At 42.9% G+C, this 17,563-nt stretch overlaps 1 long non-coding RNA gene across 1 annotated transcript; it reads right to left on the reverse strand.

Moving 5' to 3' along the window:
* Window positions 1-1,108: 1,108 nt before the first annotated feature.
* On the reverse strand, window positions 1,109-9,528 carry LOC132673839 (uncharacterized). Its single transcript, XR_009608229.2, has 3 exons — window positions 9,425-9,528; window positions 9,199-9,330; window positions 1,109-1,401 (listed from the first exon to the last, which is right to left on the reverse strand). It is a non-coding gene; the product is annotated as an uncharacterized LOC132673839 (long non-coding RNA).
* Window positions 9,529-17,563: the final 8,035 nt, after the last annotated feature.

Consider the following 17,563-nt stretch of genomic DNA (forward strand, 5'->3'; position numbering starts at 1 on the left):
TCCGTCATAAGGGCAAGCAAAACTATAAAGAAGGCAACTAAATCTTGGTCCAGAAACAGATAACTACCAGGGCACTTGGGTGGTTCTTCAGCTCATGGTTTCGGTTCAGGTCATGATCTAAGGGTTCATGAGGGCGAGCCCCAAGTAGGGCTCTGTGCTGACATTGGGGAGTCTGCTTGGGATTCTCTCTCTCTCTCTCTCTCTCTCTCTCTCCGCCCCTCCCCTGATCATGCACGGGCGTTCTCCCTGTCTGTCTTAAAGTCAATAAATAAACATTAAAAAGGTAAAGAAAAGGATAACTACCCACTGACAGCCCCCTCCATCCCAAACCTCAGGACTCTTCTTTCCTTGGGACCACATAAAGGGCGATTGTGGTACTCTCCTAAAAAATATATATATATATGTGTGTGTGTGTTGAGTAAATACATGTACTGAATCTTGGCTGTGCCTTGTGGGGAGGGAGAGGCTGGAAAGGAGCAAGGGGGCCGAGGAGAGAGCGGACCGGGGCACAGACCTGTGAGTGACGGGGTCACTTCGGAATTGGATTCTCTAGACCCAGCTGCCCCAGCAGGTACCACTTGGATCACAGAACAACCACCCCAACAAACCCTTTTTTAATTCCTGACTCTTACAATTTTAAGCAAAATAAAGCCAGTACTTTTTTTGGGGCAGCTTGCTGCCCCATTCCCGCCAAAACGGTGGTGATGGGGTATCATTCTGATTCTAGCAACAAAGCAGCTGAGGCTAGCACTTGAAGTAATTTACCTAAGGAGGGGGGCTTAGGGCTTGTACCCAGACAGTTGAATTTCCAGGCTTATTATTGTGCTCACCCCAAACCTAGACTAATGGTTCTCAACTGGGGATGACTCTGCCTGCCGCCCCCAGCCCCTTGCCAGGGACACCAGGCAATGTCTACAGGTATGTATGGTTATCACATAGTGGGGGGGAAACTCCTGGCATCAGGTGGGTGTGGGCAGGGATTCTGCTCAACACCTCGAAGTGCCCAGGATGCCCCCACCATGGAGAACCACCCAGCACCAAGTGTCAATAGCACTGAGTCTGGAAAAGCCTTCTCTAGACCTCAGAGTCTGGTTATTCTGCTTACGAGATGCTCTGTATCACGCACTGGCTGCGTGCAGGTCTGGAGTAAAGATCCCTTCCTGAAGTGTAGCACTCAGCTCCAGGAAAGCTGTCCTAGTTAGCTTGAGCTGACGTAATAAAATACTACAGACTCGGGGAGGGGGCGGTGTAGACCACAGACCTTTATTTTCTCACAGTTCTGGAGGCTGGGAAGTTCAAGAGTAAGGCCCAGCAGGGTCAGGTTCTGGCAACTACTCTCCTCCTGGCTGGCAAACAGCTGCGTCCTGCTTGCTGTGTCCTTACGTGGTAGTGGGCGGGGGGCTGGGGAGAGAGAGAGAAAGAGAGAGAGACAGAGAGGTGAGGAGGGGAGGGGCAGAAAGAGGGAGAGAGAGAGAATCCCAAGCAGACTCTGCACTCTCTGCATGGAGCCCTACGTGGGGCTCTAACCCCCCAACCGTGAGATCATAACCAGAGCCAAAACCACGATTCCGACGTTCAACAGACTGAGCCACCCAGGTGCCCTCATCGATCGCTTTTGACACCGTATGTGTGGGTTTTTCCCCCCACACTGGCCAATTCTCTGACACCAGCTGGGCATCCTATGATTCAATCCCCCCACCATCTATCTGGAGTTAGTGGGAGATCCCATCAGTTAAGGGCTCGGTCCCACCAGACTGCCCCCCCCCCCTTCAGGTGCCAACCATGTCTGGGTCTCTGACCAACCGGCTGTGAGTAGCAGGTTTCCACAACTCCTCGGGTTGATAATTTGCAATCCCAAACTCACAGAACTCAGGAAAACAGTCTACTAACTAGATTGATTACCTGTTTGATATAAGAGGATACAAGTCAGCAACGGCCAGGTGGAAGAGACACATGGGGTCAAGTTTGGAGAGGGGTCGGGCCTCTGCGCCCCGTCCAGACAGACACCCTGCCCTCCGAAAACGCCTTCGGGTCAGAGCTTTTGTTAGGTAGGCACGGTTGATTAAATCATTGACCATTAGTGCTGAGCTCAATTTCCAGTCCTTCTTCCCACGTAGGCCATGAGGGGGTGGGGCTGAAAGTTCGAAGCCTCTAAATTACTTTCGTTCCGTGGCAACCGGCTCCCCCATCCTTAGGGGCTTTCCAAAAGTCACTTCGTTAACACAAACTCAGGCACTGTTGAGTTTAAAAAGGGGCTTGTTATGAATAATGAAAGGAAATTACAGGATTTTAGGAGCTACGAGCTCTGCGTCAGGGACTGGGGACAAGACCAAATATATATATTATTATATTTATAATATAAATATATATAACTATATAAATATATATTTTTAGTATATATAGTATATATAATATATACTATAAATAAATAAAAATATATATTATATGCAATATCACCTTCCAACGGCCCCATCTCTGAATACCATTACATTGGGGTACAAGACTTCAACTTGAGAAATTTGGGGGACACATTCCATCTATAACATGGGTACCCCACCCTCCCAGTTGGTGCTTCAGCTAAGTTCTTACGTGGCTGTTCTACTAGCCTATGACTCCCCGTGGTTTTTACTTCTGGTGTTTATGATTTCCCTCTCAGTGGACTCTCCATTTTATTTCTTGTGCAGGAGGATAGTTTGGGGACTACTTGGCTTCCAATTCATTAGAAGAAAAAGACTTTTTAAAGTTTATTTATTTATTTTGAGAGACAGGAGAGGGGCAGAGAGAGAGAGAAAGAGAGAGAGAATCCCAAGCAGGCTCTACTCTGTCAGCCTGGAGCCCAATGGGGGCTTGATCCCATGAACTGTGAGATCATGACCTAAGCCAAAGTTAGACACTTAACTGACAGCCACCCAGGCACCCCAGAAGAAAAAGATTTTAAACGCAAGCAATTTCAGAAAATTGGTGAGTGCCTGTGAGATGAATTATGTTAATTATGAAACCCAAATCCCAGGGCTTTAATTTATTTTTATTTATTTATTTTTAAGTAGGCTTCACATCCAACGTGGGGCTTGAGCTCACAACCTGAGCTGAGATCAAGAGTTGGACGCTTAACAACAAACAACAACAACAACAAAGAGTTGGACTCTTAACTGACTGAGCCACCCAGGCACCCCCAAATCACAGGGTTTTTAATGGACATAGAATTTACATAATTACAAGCATAGCATTGCAATGATATTGACCGATGCTTTTATCTCGGTAACCCACATTCCTTCCAAGATTTGGACCATTTCCATCACTCCAGAAATGTCCTATGTGTCCTTCCCAAATCAACACAACAGGGTTGTAACCATTGTTGTGTTGTTATAACCATTGTTCTGACACTCATTACGATGCACAAAATTGTCTGTTCCTGAACGTCTGATATGTAGAAGTATACAGAGTGTGTTCGTTGGTGTCTGGCATCTTTCGCTCAAAATAAGGTTTCTGAAGTTCAGCCATGTTCTGTGTATCAGCAGTTCACTCCTTCTTCGTTGTTGAGTAACATTTCATTGTACAAATGGAGCTCAGTTTGCTTATCCTGTTGGAAAAGAAACAACGACCCTGAATGGAGTCATTTGCTCCCACGATGGCAAGCCAAGACATGATGGCAGCCTCAACCTCCCCAAAACGTGATTTTTGAACAGTCAACCTGAAAGGTCCTGATCAGTGCTAATGAGGTAATGCATGAACTAAGATCCCTTCTATTTCCTCTTCCTCTTCTGTAGAATGAATGGGGCTTAGCCTGAAACTTTTTTTTTTTTTTTTTAGAGAAAGAGACCACAAACAAGGAAGAAGGGCAGAGGGAGAGACAGTCTCAAGCAGGGCTGGATCCCACGACCGTGAGATCGTGACCTGAGCAGAAACCAAGAGACCAAGAGTTAGACACTTAACGGACTGAGTCACCAAGGTGCCCCTGAAACAGTCTTTTCTTTTGTTTTGTAGTAACTTCTTTGCTCCACTCTCTCGCTCAGAAAAACTTTGTCTTATACCATTCCATAGAGTGCCATTTTCTGGAAGGGATGCTCCCGAACTGATGGATTGTTAAATTTATTCCATTGAATTTTTGTTCTTTAGAAATCTGTTTCCTAGTTGACGGACATTTGGGTTGTTTCCCGGTTTTGCTTATTATGAATAATGCGGCTACAAACAGCACTGGGCACCTGTCGGTTAACACATGTTCATCGTTATCAGGGAAACACCTAGAAGTGAACTGATTAGTTACAGTGTTGGTACACATTTAATTTTACAAGGCTCTTACCATATATATATTTTAAATAGCAATATAAAAATCAAAATAGAAACAGAAACTTGAAAACACATACGTGTGTTTGCACATCAGTTACAAAACGTGGTACCCATGTTACCATTTTTATGCAACCACATGATAATTCAATACATCTCGCTAAAAAAAATTTTTTTTAATCTTGTAAAATGTACCTAATATTTAACATCTTAATCGTGTTAAAGTGTGCAGTGCAAGGGCATTAGGTACATTCACATTGTTGTGTTACCATTCACCATTACTCATCTGCAGGACTTTTTTTTAAATTTTATTTTTTATTTTTTAAAATTTACATCCAAATTAGTTAACATACACTGCAACAATGATTTCAGGAGTAGATTCCTTAATGCCCCTGACCCATTTAGCCCATCCTCCCTCCCACAACCCCTCCAGTAACCCTCAGTTTGTTCTCCATATTTATGAGTCTCTTCTGTTTTGTCCCCCTCCCTGTTTTTATATTATTTTTGCTTCCCTTCCCTTGTGTTCATCTGTTCTGTGTCTTTTTTTTTTTAATTTTTTCTAACGTTTATTTATTTTTGAGACAGAGAGAGATAGAGCATGAACGGGGTGGGTCAGAGAGAGAGGGAGACACAGAATCTGAAACAGGCTCCAGGCTCTGAGCTGTCAGCACAGAGCCCGATGCGGGGCTCGAACCCACAAACTACGAGATTGTGACCTGAGCTGAAGTCGGAGGCTTAGCCGACTGAGCCACCCAGGCACCCCTGTTCTGTGTCTTAAAGTCCTCATATGAGTGAGGTCATATGATATTTGTCTTTCTCTGACTGACTAATTTTGCTTAGCATAATCCCCTCCAGTTCCATCCATGTAGTTGCAAATGGCAAGATTTCATTCTTTTTGATTGCCGAGTAATCTCCATTGTATATACAGACCACATCTTCTTTATCCATTCATCCGTCGATGGACATTTGGGCTCTTTCCATTCTTTGGCTATTGCCGATAGGGCTGCTATAAACATTGGGGTGCATATGTCCCTTCAAAACAGCACACCCGTATCCCTTGGATAAATGCCTAGTAGTGCAATTGGTGGGTTATAGGGTAGTTCTATTTTTAGTTTTTTGAGGAACCTCCATACTATTTTCCAGAGTGGCTGCACCAGTTTGCATTCCCACCGCAGGACTGTTTTAATTCTGCCCCCCTTCGCATTTATATTTCTTTTTCTGGTAGCATGAACTTTTTGGGAATGACCTAGAAACTGTGAAAGCCTGAAAGTGATTTTGAACAGCTTTTCTTCTTTTTGAGTGTTTTTTTGGAACTCTCTCTTTTTTCCTTTTCAGCATTTCTCTGTAAGTTTATCTCCCTCTTTCTCTCTTTTTAAGTAGGCTTCACGCCCAGTGCAGAGCCCAACGCGGGGCATGAACTCAAGACCTTGGGGTCAAGACCCGACCAGAGATCAAGAGTTAGATGCTTAACCGACTGAGCCACCCAGGCACCCCCAGAACTCTAACATATTCTGTCCATTTGTTGTTTTTTCTCTTTCACCTGCCTATCTCTGATTCAGATGTTCTGGAGAAAATTGAACACGTGTTATAACTATTCCAGGTTTGTGAGACATACCTGCAAGGGGGCTGTTTCTCAGCATCATCTCAAAAGCTTTAAATAACACTGAGCCTTAGGACCATCTGAGACTGACTGCATTGGAATTTCTAGATGTGAGGCCCAATAATATGTATTTTAACAATATTGGCATATGGTAGGCAGAATTGAAGACTAACCCCAATGACCCCTGCCCTTATATAACTTCCTTCCCTGTGAAAAGGACAGGATATCACTTCCATGATTACGTTATACAGCAAAAGGGATTTTGCAGGTTTTACTTAGTTGACTTTGAGTTAATCAAAAGAGATTATTCGGGTGGGCCTGGGCTTTTTATACAAACTCTTCTTTTTTTAAAATTTTTTAAATGTTTATTTATTTTTGAGAGAAAGAAAGAGTGTGAGCGGGGAGGGGCAGAAAGAGAAGGAGACACAGAATCCGAAGCAGGCTCCAGGATTCAAGCTGTCAGCACAGAGCCCAATGTGGGGCTTGAACCCACAAACTGTGAGATCATGACCTGAGCCAAAGTTGGATGCTTAACTGACTGAGCCACCCCAGGCGCTCCTACACAAACTCTAACTCTGGATCTAGAAGTCAGAGGTGGAGAACGTTAGAGGCCAGAGATTCACAACTGGAGAAGGAGTCAGCCTGTCCTTGCTGGCTTTGAAGATGGAGGGAATCCTGTGGCAAGAGCCTGAGCACATCTTCGGGCTGAGAGTGACTCCTGGCCAGTGATAAGTGAGAAAGTGGAGACCTCAATCCTCCAACTGCAAGGAACTAAATTGTGTCAACAACACAAATGAACTTGGACATGATTCTTCTCTAGTCCAGCCTCCAGGTGAGAACACAGCTTGTGAACACCTCCATTGTGAAACGCTGAGCACAGAATCCCACGGAGCCTTGTCTGGACTGCCCCCTCTATGGACACCGTGAGCTAATAAATGAGTGTTGTTTTAAACCACTAAGTTTGTGGCAATTCATTACATAGTTCTAGGTGACTAATAAACCTACTTATTTCTATCTGGTGAAACTGTTGATTGGGGTCACTTGTCCTGAGAATTTTACACTGTGTGGATGTAGCACATTTTGTCTGTCCATTCATCAATTGATGGGCGTTGGATTATTTCCACTTTTTAGTTATTATGAACAATCTGCTACAGACATCTGTATGAAAGCATTAATTAGTTTCGTATATATTAGCAAATTCACTTCAGATGTTCTTTGACTGACTATATAAGTTATGTTTCCTGAATTTGAACCTGCCCTACTGTCTTACCAATTCTTTCCTTAATGAATGAACTGAATAAACTCTTTGGTGCATGTTCATTTTATTTGCATAAAGACTGTGGTTTATATTTTTTGAACTTCACTAAAGGCCAGAGGTTTTCTGTAGCTTTTGGCTAACAACTAGGGCTATCCTTCTGGGTTCCTGTAATTGCTTCCTCCTCTGGCCTGTGAGAGCTGTGGCTAGCCCTGGGGATCCACATCTTTCCTGGTGGGTTCCCCTGACCCTCTCTACATTGTTGAACATGGTCCCTTTACCGATCACAGTGAGTGTGCTGTTTGTTTTCAGGCTGGACCTGACTGATACTGTAGAGGCAGGGAGCATTATGGGATATAGTTCCCTGTATCCCCGGCAGATACATAGTAGTACATAGCAGGTCCTCATTAGACCTTTGTAGAATGAAGAAACCAAAGGGCACATTCAGGCACTCAGGTTGCAGGTTCTTAAAGGTTTCTTATGTATCTGCTGCTATGAATTGGCAATGTTGATTAACTGTAGGTTAAGAAATCCCTATACCTTTCTGTTTCAGAAAATTGCTTACTGCAAGGAGCAACCCCTCACCATATGACATAGATAAGACTCACAGATGTCCCCCTCATTTATCTGTAGTAAGGCCAGACACAGACCCTCCAAACCCTCGTTCTTTGCCTCAGAAGTGCTCAGCTGAACTGCTTGTCCCTGCTGATCCATTGAAGCACAATGCTTGCTAACCAAACTTTGGTTAAGCTCCTCTAGAGTAAAACTTCCTCTGATCCAATATCCCCTTTCACTGCCTTTTCATCCCACCTTCCCAGTGCTAGAAAGCTCAGTTTTTTCCAGCATTGTTTATTTCTTTCTACAAAAGAAAAAAAAATTTCCTCCTTAAATCTTGAGATGCTTGAAGACTTTATACTCATGGTGTTCTCTTCTTGCAACAGTCCCCCTGACCAATTTCAATTATCTTTCCCTGCCCCCTTGTAAGACTCCTTTTGAATAAAGTCTCTCCTTACTGAGTCTGGATTTGCTTTTTATTGGACAGAGTAATGGCCAGACATACATGGTGCAGGGGAGGAAACAATTGCTCTACGCTGTTTGGGGAATTATTACTAGTGGTTTTAATTATATACATTAGTTGGAATTCTTATCTCTTAGAAATCTTACTTTCTTAGTGAAAACTAAAAAGCAAGCAGTTATGAACCGTTATATACCAACATCTTATAGATTGGCAAATTCATGAATATACTATTTCATTATTTCTAGAAGCATCTATTTTCTACAATTTTCAACGTGGCACAAGACATGTTTACTAACAGACTCCAAAATTCTTTCATTTAAATAGGAAGCCAAAAGCAGGTACTGATTTGTAAATAATCTAGATATTCAATTAATACCCATCATTTCACTTAAAAATTTAAATGCTTATTTATTTTTGAAGGAGAGAGAAACAGAGCATGAGCAGGGGAGGAGCAGAGAGAGAGAGGGAGACACAGAATCCAAAGCAGGCTCCAGGCTCCAAGCTGCCAGCACAGAGCCTGACATGGGGGGCTTGAACTCACAAGCCATGAGATCATGACCTGAGCCAAAGTCGGATGCTTAGCCATCCTTAGCCGACTGAGCCACCCAGGCACCCCAATCATTCCACTTTTACTTGGTAGAACTGTAAGATTTAAAGGTACCAAAAATATTTTGGAAACTATTTTAAAGTGGACACACTTTAGGGGTGCTTGGGTGGCTCAGTTGGTTGAGCGTCTGACTTTGGCTCAGGTCATGATCTCACTATTTGTGTGTTTGAGCCCCCCCATCGGGCTCTGCTGACAGCTTTCAGGGCCTGGAGTCTGCTTCAGATTCTGTGTCTCCCTCTCTCTCTCTCTGCCCCTCCCCCACTCGTGCTTTCTCTCTCTCTCTCTCTCTCTCTCTCAAAAATTAATAACCTTTAAAAAAATTTCAAGTACACACACTTATTAAACATAATCATTGTTGAAAAGTTCATTTATAAACTTTCATCTCACATTTCTTTAATTCAGTTGTTCTTAACAATTATGTTTAGATGACTTACCGAAACTTCATTAAACACTGAACAAAGCTGGGGCTGCGGGCTGGCTCAGTTGGTGGAGCATGTGACTCTTGATCTCTGGGTCCTGAATTTGGGCCCCACGTTGAGTGTGGAGATGACTTAAATAAATAAAAACTTAAAACAAAATTAAACAGAGTTAACCATCATCTTAAGTTATTTTTCTTGCTGACAATTTTTGTTACATATCTATATTAGGCAAGCATCAAACCTTATAGGGTTGGAGCCCTCCCAGGGCCTTATGAAAGGCTATATGCATATGAGGAGGAGGGTGTGGATGTTATGTGTGTTTTCAGTTTGTGTTTGAGCCTGGGAGTCCAGATGGCAGTTCAAGCTAAAGAAAGCCCAGGCATGTCTGGGCTTGTCTCCAGAGTCACGGAGCACCATCTATCTAGGCTTATTTGCATAACAATAATGAAGAGTCCTTCCAGTATAGAGGTGATTTTAAGGGAGAAAAGAACCATACAACTGGAATATGATCTTGGGGTAGGAGAAAAGAAGTGTCTGCCCCAGATCTGCCAGCATGGATTTTTGCCTTCTCTGGAGTCTTGTATGATCCCAGTGGGGAACAGGTGGAGAGTGAAAAAAGAAATTAACGGATCAGTTTTTGCTAAGGCTGAACAAGCCTGCCACCTTCTCCTAGAACCCAGTGTTGTGGGGGAGGTCTCACTGTCTGATAGCTTTAAGCTTCAGGGGCTTTAGTTAAAGGTCTTAATGCCTCTGGACCTTGATGTGCTCACCAAGAAACTGATAGTGTCACAGGTGCATTTCGGTCCCCGAACACATGCCAAACCCCCAGATGCAAAGAAATGCAGAATGTGGGACTCTGGTGTCTTGCATCATACCGAAGGATGTGGTTGCCCCAAGGGGGGAAATCTGAGCTATCTTTGTTCAAATAGTTTCATTTAGGTCCTAGGGCTGATGAGGTCTGGGGGAAATTCAGGTTAGACACACAAACTGGCATGGTCTTTGAGTCAGTATTTGGTGAATTTGAAAAAGATACAGTTTTTCCTTCTCAGATTGACAGACTCTCTGGCTTTGTCATCCTCCGTCCAAAGGGGCACACAGAGAATGTTGAAATCCGGGACTCCTGGCTGGCTCGGCTGGTGGAGCACATGACTGGATCTCGGGATTGGGAGTTCGAGGCCCACGTTGGGTGTAGAGATTTTACTTAGAAACAAAATGTTGACAACCACCATCACCACCACCACCAAAGAGAATGCTGGAGTCATGACTTCCTAATGTGGATGGGCCTCAGCCAGTTAAAACCTGAGTGGAACAGAAAGATGGAGGAAAAAGAAATTCCTCCTGCATGACTGCCTTTGAGCCTGGATGTTTTTGTTCATGCCTTCATACTCAAACAGGAAGCCTGGTTCTTTGGATGGGTGTGAGCCTGTGGGACTTTGGACTATTTTATACCATTGATACTCCGTGGTCTCCAGCTTGCCCACTGCAGCTCTTAAGACTTGTGGAACACCACGATTACGTAAGCTAATTCCTCATAATAAATCTCTCCCTCTATTTTTGTGCATCCCATTGATTCTGTTTCTCTGAAGAATGGTTACTAATGCAACCACTAATCTATTTTCTGTCTCTACATGTTTTTCTATCATGGATATTCCATAGAAACAGAATCCCATAAAATGGAATCACAAAGTAGAATCATTTTGCGTCTGACTTCTCTCACTTAGTGTGGTCTTTCTAAGGTTCATTCATGGTGTAACATGTATCAGTGCTTCATTCCTTAACTGCCAAATAATATTCCATCATATCAATACCACATTTGTTTATCCATTCGTCTGTTGATGGACATTTGGGTTGTTTCAACTTGGGGCTATTTTGAATAATGTTGTAGTGAACATCTGTGTACAAGCTTTGTGAGGATGTATGTTTTTATTTCTGTTGGGTACATACCTAGGAGTGAAACTGCTAGGTCATGTGGCAGCTCTATGTTACTTTTTGAGGAACGGCTGGGCAGTTTTCCCCAGACGCTAACCCATTTTAGAATCTCACCAGCGATGTATGAGGGTTCCTTTGTTAGTCAAGGTCAGGGTTCTGCAGAGAAACAGCCAACAGGAGATACACATCTGTAAAGAGGTAGAGTATGAGGAATTGGCTCACAAGTGTATGCCCCCCGATCTGCCACTTGTGCACATGCTCGAGGCCGAAGAGAGCTTGGTGAGTTGGTGTAATTCGAGTCCAAGTCAAAGGCCTGAGAACCAGGGGAGCTGATGGACATCACAGTCCAAGGGCAGGAGAAGACCAATGTCCCAGCTCAATGTCCTAGCTCCCTTTCTCTGCTTTCAGTCTATTCAGGCCCTTGGTGGGTTGGATGAGGCCCACCCTCATCAGGGAGGGTAGTGCTTTCTTCTCAGTTTACAAATTCAAATATTAAGCTCTTCCAGAAACACCCTCACAGACATACCCTGACCTCATGCCTAACCAGGTGTGTGGGTCATGTGGACACCTGAAGTTAAACATCCTGGTTCCAATTGTCCTCCATCCTTGCCAGCATTTTTTATTGTCTGCCTTTTTGATTACAGTCATCCTGGGGGTGTGTAGTGCTATCTCATTGTGGTCATGACTCATACTTCCCTCACAACTAATGATGTTGAGTCTTCCTTTTTTCTTTTCTTTCACCAATATTTATCCTTTTTTTAAAAATTTTTTTTTAACGTTTTTATTTATGTTTGAGACAGAGAGAGACAGAGCATGAACGGGGGAGGGGCAGAGAGAGAGGGAGACACAGAATCGGAAGCAGGCTCCAGGCTCTGAGCCATCAGCCCAGAGCCCGATGCGGGGCTCGAACTCACGGACCGTGAGATCGTGACCTGAGCCGAAGTCGGACGCTTAACCGACTGAGCCACCCAGGCGCCCCACCAATATTTATCCTTTTTTTCCCTATCATTATTATCCTTATTTGCCTGCCAAACCACAGATACTCTAATGCCTGAAGTAAACAAGGCTACCCTGGTCCTGATGGACAGTCAGCCAATCTCCCCATGGATAGCTGTTATTTGTAGACAGCACGATGAAGCAAAGTACCAGGGGTGCAGAAGGAGAGAATGTGATCTAGTCTTGGGGTGGGGAGGATTGTGTAGAAGGTTCCTGGAACGATCTCTTAAAACTGCAAGTTCAATCAGGTGCCTCTTCAATTGTTCCCTCTTGCTGAGGCAATAAATCCTTAGTTCTTAGCCTGGTATTCAAAGATCTGCCTAACTTGCTTCTAGCCTCATTTTCCAGTGCACGATATACCAAGAGCCCTTTCTATATCTGCCATCATGGGGCTCATGTCCTGACATGAGCTTTCAAGTTAGAGTGATACAATTCCTTTCCGAAAGTGGATGACAATGCCTTTGTTTATGAAAACCTCTTGACAAGTCCTGTTATATAGTCTTTGGTGATTGTTGAGCAATATAAAGTTCCCTGGATATCAATAAGGGCAGAATTCAGGTACTCTGCATGATAGAACCAGCAGAATTTTTTTTTTTAAGAGGTGGAAAGTGCAAGAGATGAATGTTGCAACTTTAAATGTTTGTTTATTTATTTTGAGAGAGAGCATGAGCAGGGTAGTGGTAGAGAGAGAGAGGAGAGAATCCCAAGCAGGCTCTGTGCTGCCAGCCCAGAGCCTGACAGAGAACTTGATCTCATGAACTTCAAGATCATGAGGTGAGCTGAAACCAAGAGTTGGATGCCCAACAGACTGAACCACCCAGGCTCCCCATGGAGTCAGCAGAATTTTGAGACAAGGGAGTCAGATCAGAGAAGGGAGCCAAGGGGGGAGGGGAGCAGGAGCTAGTGACAAAGTGGAATCCCAACCATTATGGCAAAGGGGAGGACACGTATGGTTTTCTAGGGTTGCTGTAATGAATAATCACCAACCTTGTGGCATAAAACAACATAAGTTTGCATTCTTATGGTTCTGAAGGTCAGCATCTGAGATGGGTCTTGCTGGGCCAAAAGAATGAAACTGGGCCCGTAACCTGCAACCATACACAAAAATCAACTCAAAATGGATTAAAGCCTTGAACAGTTGACACAAAAGGCAAAGGCAACAAAAGCAAAAGGAAGCCAATGGGACTATCTCAAGGTAAAAATCTTCTGCACAGAAAAGGAAACCATCAACAAAAATGAAATGGCAACCTAGCAGATGGGAGAAAAATACTTGTAAACTATATATCTGAAAGGATTAATATTCAAAATATATAAAGAACTCATACAACTCAAGAGTGAAAACAGGAAGTAATCCAATTAAAATATGGGCAGAGGACCTGACTAGACATTTTGCCAAAGAAAACATACAGGTAGTCAATAGGTATGTAAAAGATGCTCAACATCACTCATCATCAGGGAAATCAAAATCAAAACCACCCGAGACACCCCTCACACCTGTCAGAATGGCTATCCTTCCCATACTCAGCTGTGCTGTCCTCTTGAAACTCAGATACACTAGCAAGCAATCTGGAAGGATATATTGCCAAATGGCCAACAGTGGTCCTTTTAAAAGATAGTTCAAGGGAGGGAAAATATCAGGCTTTTATTGTTGTTGTTGTTTTATTTTACTTTATATTCTTCTGCCCTGTTGGGATTTTTTTCCACTGGGCATGTTTTACTTTCAGAAAAATTTTAAAAGCTGCAAATCCAAAAATTCCTGCTAAGACAAGTGTCAAGTACTTTATTCCCTATGTTTTCTTTTAGGAGTTTTATGGTTTCAGGTCTTTAACAGTCTTTAACCCATTTGGAGTTGATTTTGTGTATGGTATAAGACAGGGGTCCAGTTTTATTCTTTTGCACATGGCTGTCCAGTTTTCTCAAAACCAATTGTCTTTTCTGCATTGCATATTTTTGACTCATTTAGCATGGATTAATTCATGTTAATCCATATGCATGGATGTTTTTCTGGACACTATTCTGTTCCATTGATTGATGTGTCTGTTTTCATGCCAATACCTTACTGTTTTGTTGGCTATAGCTTTGTAATATAGTTTGAAATCAGGAAGTATGATGCCTGCAGCATTGTTCTTTTTTTTTTTCTTGAGATTTCTTTGATTATGTGGGGTCATTTGTGGTTCCATACAAATTTTAGAATTATTTTTTATATTTCTTTGAAAAATACCATTGTAATTTTGATAGGGAGTGCACTGAATCTATAAATGGCTTTGGGTAATATGGACATTTTAATAATATTAATTTTTCCAATCCATCAGCATGGGGTAAGTTGTTTTTGAGCCCTTTTATGATCCTTTGTATTTCTGTGGAACCTGTTGTAATGGCTCTTCTTACATTTCTGATTTTATTTATTTTAGTCTTCTCTCTCTCTCTCTCTCTCTCCCTCTCTCTCTCTTTTTCCTGGTGAATCTAGCTGCAAGTATTTTGTTTACTTTTCAAAGAGCTAGCTCTTAATTTCAATGATAGTTCTCTTGTTTAATGAGTCATTGTTAACCCTTCCATTTGTAGGATACATTGAGTAGTGCTGCTGTGAGCATGGTGTACTAAATTTAAACATTTACATCTCATTGACATCATCTTGTATGCCCTGGTGAGATCACCTTGGAAGCTAGGATTTTACAAGTCCACTGCTTGAACTTTTGACACTGAAGCAATTTTTATTGCTTTATTTTTTACTAATAAACTTTATTTTTAAGAACAGTTTTTGGTTTACAGGACAACTGAAAAGAGAATATAGGTTTTTTTTATATACTTCCATGCACACCATTTTTCTATTTTTAACATCTTACATTAGTGTAGTACCTTGCTATACAACTCATGAACCAATACTGATATATTATTTTAACTAAATCCCACAGTTGATTCAGATTTCTTTGCTTTTCCTCTCATATATCTTTTTTCTGCCCAGGATCCCATCCACAATTCCCAAGTACACTTGGTCATCACATCTCCTAAGGTTCCTCTGGGCTGCAACAGTTTCCCAGACTTTCTTTGTCTTTGATGACTTTTAACATTCTGAAGAGGACTGGTCAGGCATTTTATAGGATGCCTCCTTCTTGGAATTTATCTGATGTTTTTCTCACGGTTAGACTGGGGTGATGGATTTGGGGAGGAAGACCCCTAAGGTGAAATGTTCTTTTCATCCTACGGTACTCATACTGGGGGCGTGTGCTGTCCCCATGGCTTATCACTCCTGATGTTGGCCTTGGTCACCTGGCTGAGGTGGTGGTCAGATTTTTCCACTGTAAAGCTACTGCTCATCCCTGAACTTTCCATATTGTCTTCTTTGGAAGGAAGTAATTATGTGCAGCCCACACCCATGGAGGGGGAGTTGTGGTCCCCTCCTTTAGGATGGAGTAGCTACATTGTGAAAATTGATAAAGGGAAACCTCACTAAAACGGAGTTGGGAATGTGTGGCACAGGGTTCTCATGCCCTACCACTCCTCACTAATTGCAAATCCAACAGGAAGAGAGGCACCTTGCGCATGGATACAACTTTATTACCCCAGCAGGAAGAAGAAAATTTTCCTCCTCCCCTGGCAACAACACAGCCAGTAAGAGACAAACTAGCTCAGCCAATGAGAAGCAACTTCCTTCAAACTCCCAGGTTGGGGCGTTCCAGTGGTTCAGTCTGTTAAGCCTGGGATTCTTGATTTCTGCATAGGTTATGGTCTTGCGATTGGTGGGGTGGAGCCTGGCATGAGGCTCTGCTCTGTCAGTGGAGCCTGCTTGGGATTCTCTTTCCCTCTCTCTGCCCCTCCCATGCTCACATGCCCTCTCTCTCAGAATAAATAAATAAAGTTAAAAAAAAAAAAAAAACAACCTTCCAGGTAACTCTAGTAGACTTTTTTTTTTTTTTTTTTTTATTTTTTTATTTTTGGGACAGAGAGAGACAGAGCATGAACGGGGGAGGGTCAGAGAGAGAGGGAGACACAGAATCGGAAACAGGCTCCGAGCCATCAGCCCAGAGCCCGACACGGGGCTCGAACTCACGGACCGCGAGATCGCGACCTGGCTGAAGTCGGACGCTTAACCGACTGCGCCACCCAGGCGCCCCATAGACTTTTTGTTTATGACGGTCTTCCCAATTTCCTGCTTTACCTTGTTACAGAGCAGTCCTCTCCTTGGTTTGGCAGACTTGCCTGTGGTTTTGCCATTAGCGTGCTTGTTCTGGATTGTAGTTTTCTGTTATTCCTGAATAAACCCATTTTTTGCTGGTAAAATAACTGGCAGATTTATTTATTTATTATTTATTTATAATTTATTTATTTAAAAAATTTTTAATATTTATTTATTTTTGAGAGCCAAAGAGAGAGCATGAACAGGGGAGGGGGAGAGAGAGAGAGAGAGAGGGAGATACAGAATCTGAAGCAGGCTCCAGGCTCTGTGCTGACAGCACTGAGCCCACTGTAGGGCTGGAACCCATAAACCATGAGATCATGACCTGAGCTGAAGTCAGATGTTTGACTGAGCCACCCAGGCACCCCTATTTTTTTTTTTTTTTTTTTTTTTTTTGAGAGAGAGAGAGAGAATGAGAGAACAAGCACGTGAGAGCAGGGAAGAGGGGCAGAGGGAGAAAAAGAGAGAGAGAGGGAATCCCAAGCAGGCTCTGTGCTCAGCTAGGACCCGGATGTGGGGCTCGATCCCATGACCCTGGCATCATGACTTGAGCTGAAATCAAGAGTCCAATGCTCAATCGACTGAACCACCCAGGTGCCCCTGGCAGTTTTATTTTAAAGGTAAACAACATAAATTGTTTGAAATTCTGCACAAAGGTTTTGGCCCTTCCCCACTTACAAATATATTCAATCACCTATTTATATCAATACAGACTCATGGATATTTATTTTATACTTTGAATTATAATCTGATACTATTCTATTTGTTTTATTGCTCAAATTGTTCTAATTTTAGCCATTGGGGGCTTTGTCAGTTGGCTTCTGTGCTCCTTCGACATACACAGATCAATATGGCTTTTCTTTCTTTTTTATATAATTTTTTAAAGCTGGACGCTTAACCAACTCCTAACTGGTCTGGCCACCCAGGCCTCTCTCTTTCTCTTTCTCTTTCTTTCTCATCCTTATTTCTGCCACTTATCCAATGCACCATTCTCATCATACATTTTTTTTTGTCCTATTTCTATAATCAGCCATTTCTCTAAGGAGCCCCGATTCCTTTTTTTTTTTTTTTTTTTTTTTTTGAGAGAGAGAGAGAGAGAGAGAGATTGCAAGCAGGGGAGGGACAGAGGGAGAGAGAATCTTAAGCAGGCTCCATGCCCAGTACAAAGCTTGACCAGGGGCTCTATCTCACTACTGTGAGATCCGGACCTGAGCCAAAATTGAGTTATACTTAATCCACTGAGCCACCCAGGCGCCCCCCCCCCCCCCCGCCTCCAATTCC

The sequence above is a fragment of the Panthera onca genome, chromosome A2 (assembly GCF_046562875.1).
Source record: "Panthera onca isolate mPanOnc1 chromosome A2, mPanOnc1 haplotype 2, whole genome shotgun sequence".
Lineage (NCBI taxonomy): Eukaryota > Metazoa > Chordata > Mammalia > Carnivora > Felidae > Panthera > Panthera onca.